This window comes from Aphelocoma coerulescens, chromosome 27 (genome assembly GCF_041296385.1).
Source record: "Aphelocoma coerulescens isolate FSJ_1873_10779 chromosome 27, UR_Acoe_1.0, whole genome shotgun sequence".
Classification (NCBI taxonomy): domain Eukaryota; kingdom Metazoa; phylum Chordata; class Aves; order Passeriformes; family Corvidae; genus Aphelocoma; species Aphelocoma coerulescens.
In genome coordinates, this window is record NC_091040.1 from 3,578,305 (window position 1) to 3,585,027 (window position 6,723).

A 6,723-nucleotide genomic window follows, 5' to 3' on the forward strand; every position below is an offset into this window, starting at 1 on the left:
CGGCTCTCTCCGGGCGGGCAGTGCTGGCCGTCGCCGCTCCGACACGGCTCCCGGCCCGGTGCAGTGCGGGGATGGAGCCTGCAGGCCTCACCCTGAAGCTGCTGCTGGTCGGAGACAGCGCTGTGGGGAAGTCCAGGGGCTGCCGCGGCCCGCACGGGGGGCCCCGAGCGCTCCCGGGCTGAGGCCGCGGTTTCTCTCCCCGCAGCCTCCTGCGGAGGTTCACGGACGGCGCCTTTGAGCCGCGTCTGGAACCCACCGTCGGTGAGCCCGGGGTCCGCCCGCGGGCTGGGGCTGTTCTTGTTGGGCTCCCGAGGGGAGCCGGGATCGGGAGGGCGGCAGGAGGCGGCTGCCAGGACGGGCGTTCGGCAGTTCTGCTGACGAGCCTCTCCTTCTTACGTCTTAGGTGTTGATTTTAAAGTGAAGAAAATGGTTGTGGAGGGCCGTGCAGTACAGCTGGCCGTATGGGTAGGTCTTGTTCCGGACAGATGGGGATATGTTGGGTTTTGAGAGATGTACAAGCTTCAGGAGCTTCTTTTTGTGCGTTTTTTCCCCTTCCTCTTTCTTCTTCCTCCTCCTCCTCTCTCTTTGCTAAAGTCTTCTGCATGTCGAGATTATGTACTTAGGCTGCAATGCGTGTAGAATGAGCGCCTGTCATGATCGTACAGCAGTAGCTGCAGGCAAAAAACCCCCCACTTCTAAAGGCTTCATTAGTCAAAATTTGGGACTTCCTTCAGTTCTGGTAGAGGCTTTGACTACTCTGTCCTGCTGTTTCTCCAAGGCTCTGGGAAGTGTTATCTTCTGAAGATGCTGGCAGGCGTTCCGTGCCTGTGGGAGCCAGAAGCACGGCCGAGTAAAGCGCAGAAAGGCGCTGCTGTGGGTAACGAGTTGGATGATTGCCTGTAGGGGCTGTGTAGCAACTCTGTGTGTGTGTACTACACCAGATGCTTTATTTTGGTTAAAAGCATGCAAAAAACCCCAAAGAACCCCTTGTTCTTGAACTTTTTAAAGGTTCATTCCGATTTAGTGGGAAGCTCGAGTGTTTGTCCTGAACTTCCTGATGCTGTATTTTCAGCATCTGCGGACTGAAATCAGATTGTAGCTGTGTGATCAGGATTATTTATAATATAAAACAAACACTTAATTTTTCTAAGGGGAATGAAAAAGCCTTAGGAAGGAGAGATTTTATGTGTATGGTCATAGGTATTCGAGAAAGAAAACGCCATTACTAATTAAGAAATTGGGCCTAAAGTACAATCCCCTTAGTAACAATGAATTGAATTAGGTATTTATATTCCCAATTTCAGGGGTTTTTTTTTAAAACAAAGAATAAATAAATTACAATATAGCTGTTAGTCTATCAATTGTAAACTGTACATAAAAGGAAATAAATTTTTTTCAAAAATATTTGTGTGATTGGTTGCCTCCTTATTGTTTTGAGGTTTTTTTTGAATTTCATATTGTACTTAGTACCCTGCTTATTCTAATTTATTCATGAGTTTAAGTGAGACGTACTGCAGTAATAACTGAATGAAACTACTGATTTTAAATTTCTTACCTGTTTAGGTTCACAGCAGTCTTGAAGTAGTTCTAACTAGATTTGTCTTCCTTGTGGTGGAGGAGCAACGGGAGATGTTTGGAACCTCTCTGTCTCCTTTCCTGCAGAGTCTGTCACTGGAAAATCAGTTACTCCTCACCTCATTCAGTTCAGCTGGATTTACACCTAGCTGTGGCTGCTTGCCTTTTATGGATTTCTCTAGAGTCCCTTTTACTTTCCTATTGTCTAACTCACGTTACAGGTGTCTGCTTATCCTTTTGACTTTCAGTCAAGTCCTCTCCATGCTTTTCTACCCTTATCCATTTCTTGCTCCTGTTTTTTGACTGCTTTCCTCATTCTTGTAGCTTAATGTTTCATGTATCCTTACTGGTCAGGAAAATTCTAAATTTGCTCATCTTGTCTAGTTTAAAATACCTTTTTTTGTTCTAAATGTATTTGATGATGTGTGTTTGGGATTTTTTTCCCCCTCACCCTGTAGGACACAGCAGGACAGGAGTGCTTTAGAACTCTGACTCCCAGTTATTACTGAGGAGCTCAAGGAGTTGTTTTAGGTATGAAGTAAATGGAAGAAAAGCATGATTACAGAAATCATGGTCTTTATTTCTCCTAAATGTGCATGTCCTTACAAAAGGAGGTTGTCTGAGAACAGCAGAGAAATAATTATGGTTTTTACAACATTACTGCTCATTAGCTCAAATACTTGAGTATGCAAAACCACTGGCAGGAAATACTGCTGCTTCAAAACATTTTAAATTAAAAAGACAGATGTCATGCTGCAAGCTGTTGAGTGGATGAATTACTAGCTTTGTAGTTATTACCTTGATGGTTTTCTGGTAATAAGGCTAATCAGGGGTTGTGTTGTGTTCTTTTCCCCATGATGTTTTCACTTTTTTTTCTTCCCCCAGACACTTTTGATGTGATTATGGTAACACTTGAGGTTTGTGCACAGGTAATGGATAGCTAGGCCCTTTCTGTGTGACAACAGCAATTAGAAAACAAAGGGATTCTCAATTTCAGGGTTTGTGAAGGCTAACCCTTACCTTGCTATACAAAATACTATGATTTTTAAACCTTAGTGATTTATGTAGCTACAGTTATCAAGTTACCAGTGCCCAAAAGTAGCTTTTAAGTCAGTCCATGCTTTTAGCAGCAGTGTGTGCATGTACTTACACATGAAATTAGGTGACAAAATACCCGTTTTAAAATATTCTGTGTGGCCCAATTCAGAACTACCAACAGGTAGAATATTTCTCTTGGTAAGTCTGATTTTCACTTGCAGAGGTGCTTGTGTTCTGTAATCCTCAAGTGACTTTGGGTGAGCACAGCCCAGTGTGTTCCAGCTCTGGGAAGAATATATGGTTGATGCCTCTTTCTGTAATTCTCCAGTACTGTTTTGTTTTTTTCTGGGCAGTAGTTAGGAAGTGTGGACTAAGTTCTGTCACAATGAAGTAAACATTGTCCAAGACTCTACAGCTGTAAAGCTCCTTTTCCTCTGTTCTCAGTGTATGATGTTACAAGAAAAGACACTTTCACAGGACTACAGAGATGGCTGAATGAGCTGGAAATGTGCACCACCACCACCAGCAACACTGTGAAGATGTTGGTTGGCAATAAAACCGATAAGGTCAGTTTGGGAATGCATCCTTTTACATTCTGCCCTGGATTATTTACTCATCAGAGCCTGTCAATGTGAGACAAGTGCTGTAAGTAACACATCTGTTGTGTGAGGAGGCAATATACTGGGCAACTTCGTTGGGAAGGCTCTACTTCTATCATTTTAGAAGCAGATATTGTGAAAGATTTTAATGGAAACTTTCCTGGAGGAATGCAGTTGATGATACTGCAATGAGATGGTGCAAGGGTCTGCCCAAAAGCTGCAGTCTAACCCTGAAGTTAACTGCAGCACAGCAGCTGCTTGCTTTTTGACCAGACTCTGTTTTGACCCATGGTGGGGAAGGGGAGCTTAGCTCTTTGGATGGCTCTAGAGTGTGCAATGATGTGGCTGTGCACTGCTCGCTGTTTGTTTCTAGGGTGTTCTGACACGTTTAGATGCCTATTGACCAGTGAGGTGCTTTTCTCTTGCCTTGCAACAAGAGGCTTTCAGTGTGGCTCTCTGAACTGGGTTCTCCTCTGCCCCCTTCCAAGTGTGTCCAGCTTCAGAACCTTTGGTAGGCCTTTTTGACTTAACTGCTGTGCCTTTCTGGCATGTATCTTGCTTCTAGTTGAGCCAGAACATAGCAACACGTTCATTTCCTGCTGATTTGGCACATGGCGTGGTTCCTGGGGCTGTGGTGTGCAGGGCCAGGAGCTGGACTTTGATGATCCTGGTGGGTCCCTTCCAGCTCAGGAGATTCTGTGATTCTGTGGTTTGATGTTGCTGCTGTTCAGTTTGGCCCCCTAACAGCCAGCCTGGCAGTGAGCTATCGAGTGGCAAAATTGAGTTCATTAATACATATTTACAGACATTCTTCCCTTTCAACAAAACCTCATTTCTGCAGTGGTACTTTTCTGGGTACTTGTTAAAAGTGGCAAGTGTAGCTTATTTCAGTCATGTTCTTCATTTGTCTCTGCAGCCTGATGGTGAAGTAGAGAGAAAAGAAGGGCTCCAGTTTGCTAGGAAACACTCACTGCTTTTTATAGGTATGCACCTCTGGGAGAAAAACTTCCATGTTCATATGTTCATTTTGGTATTGCCAAGCACAAATGTGCAATTGTATTTCAGGTTGATGGGTTAATGTGTTTAATGCCTAATTAATATGGGTTCCTTTTGCTGTAATTAATATGCTTGGATGTAGGTTTCAACTTTTTGCAGAGATGCTCTGCATTGACTCCAACTAGAAGCACTTTTCTCTGAAACAGATTTACTGCATGTACTGTACAGACATGGATTTCATATTCTCTTGAAACTAGGAGGATTTTTTAATTCAGAGCACAGAAGACTGAAATTTTTCTCCTTATTGATGTCAGCAAGGACCTTGTCTGATCTTTCATTTCCAGGTTTCTGTTGCAACTACATAAAAGACAATATTCTTAGGGCAACAGTAAAATGTACAATGTGAAGATATAAAGATGGGGAAAAACTGAGTTTCTACAGAGAAAGCTTCTTGAAAAGGTTTCTAGGAGAAACTGAAACACATAGGGGGACAGCATATAATTCCCTTTCTGTTCTTTGCTTCTCAGCTTCATTATGGAATAACTGTTTTCTAGATTTACTGTCACAACCTGAGAACCATTTCTATTTCTCCATCATGAAGAAAATGGGGAACTGTGGATTTCTTTTAGGTGGAAAGATGTGATGCTTCAGACTGGGATGCACTCCTGTTTATCCTATTCAATGTAAGAGAGAATGGAGAGGAGGCTCACTCATTAAAAAACTCCCATCTTCTCTGTGGTCCCAAAAGAAATTTTTACTAAGTGGAATATACTCCCTGCAAATAAGATAAAATATGTTTTTTTTCCCCCCTTCCTCCAGAGACCAGTGCCAAGACACAGGAAGGAGTGCAACATGCCTTTGAGGAATTAGTCATAAAGATCCTGCAGACACCAAGTCTTTGGGATAAGAGCACAGAGAAGCAGGGAGTCCAGCTAATGGAATCTTCAGCACAGCAGGATGAAGGCTTATGTGGGGCTTACTGTCCTCTTACTTAAATGTACAGGTGGCTGTTCTGCCTGGCTGGGGGGACTCAAAAAAAATAAAAAAAGGGGTGGGGGTGGGATTCCAAGCACTCATCTGTGCCATGGTTGACGTGCCATCAGTTGTGCAGATCCAAAACACAAACTCATTAGCAAAATACATTTTTATTCATTAACAAAATACAGTTTCTCCTTCCCTTCTGCACTGCTGCTATCTGCAGGTATTTTTCTGGTAGCTCTCAGATTTTTCACTATTTAATCATAGTGCTGCTTAGAGCATTGAGCTCTTGCTTTATGACATTCAGCATGGACTTTTGCTGAATTCCTGCCTTAGCATAAATAAAGTAATACTTCTGGAATATTATTGAAAAGCTTCTCTTCCCTGGGCTGGCATGGGAGGCTTTTAGGCACCCGAGTTCCCTTAATGTAGCTGGCCATCAGGAGTTACCCTGAGCAGTGGACACAGTTTCCTATTTTGAATGGTTTTAAAAAGTCAGAATTGCTACATGTCCCCAGATAGTAGCTGACTTACTAGTTAATTTTAGGGTTGTCATGAAGAGGATGTATCTTCTAACATTTGTCAGGACAATCCCCCACTTCCTGTACAATGCCCTGTAGGTGACCCTCTGCTGTTCTCACACACTTTGAGGATCAGGGGTGAAATGCAGGCATCACTTTGGGCTGCCTCACACCCTGGCTGTGGGTTTTGCACTCACTGTGGTGCTCTGCAAACCCACACCCTCGTCCTCTTCCAGCAACCACAGTGATAAAACTCAATTTAATAGGAAATGTGCTGCCTATGGGAAGACTTTCCACTAGGATCAATCTGTCACCGATCCCATTATGAAGTTATCTCTTACCTTTTACACTTTTAATGGCAATATTGTATTTTGCTAACTTACATTAAAATTACTGAAAATTTAAGGTGTACCTTATATGTAACTTGTGCCTTGCTTCTCTTAATGCGTGTTTCTACTATTTGATTATGTTAGATCATAAAACAAACACACAGCTTTATTTACTGCTAGCCATTCAAAATATTTTAAGATGTTAGGATAGCAACCTTGCTTTAAATAAATTCTGACCCTTAGTTTTCTTTAAATTAAATCTGAATCTTCTAAACATATTTATGTCTTGCAGACTAAAATAATCTTTCTGTAACCTGAAATACAGATTGAGGATGAGATCAATCTGGCCATTTAATATTTTCATAAAATGACTTAGTTTGAAATGCTGTTACTGAAATAGTTTTTAAAATATTACACTCAGTTTTTCATAGGATCAAGGTACATCTGTCACAAATTACCTCTCTAAAAAGCCAAATTACTTTTGGTGGCTCTGCTGGAACAGAGTTGCAGAGCTGACAGTCCACTGCACGTGAAGGAGTCCTTGTACCTTTGCTGAGGCCACCAGGCTGCAGCACTGACAAGTGCAGAGACCTGACTGGGAAAAGTTCTTTTTTTTTTGTAGCAGTAGGAATGGGACCTCAATGCTCACAGGCAGGACCATCCATGAAAGCTGCCACTTGGAGAGGA

At 42.6% G+C, this 6,723-nt stretch overlaps 1 pseudogene; it reads left to right on the plus strand.

Moving 5' to 3' along the window:
• Positions 1–71: 71 nt before the first annotated feature.
• On the plus strand, positions 72–6,723 carry LOC138099181 (ras-related protein Rab-18-B-like; annotated as a pseudogene).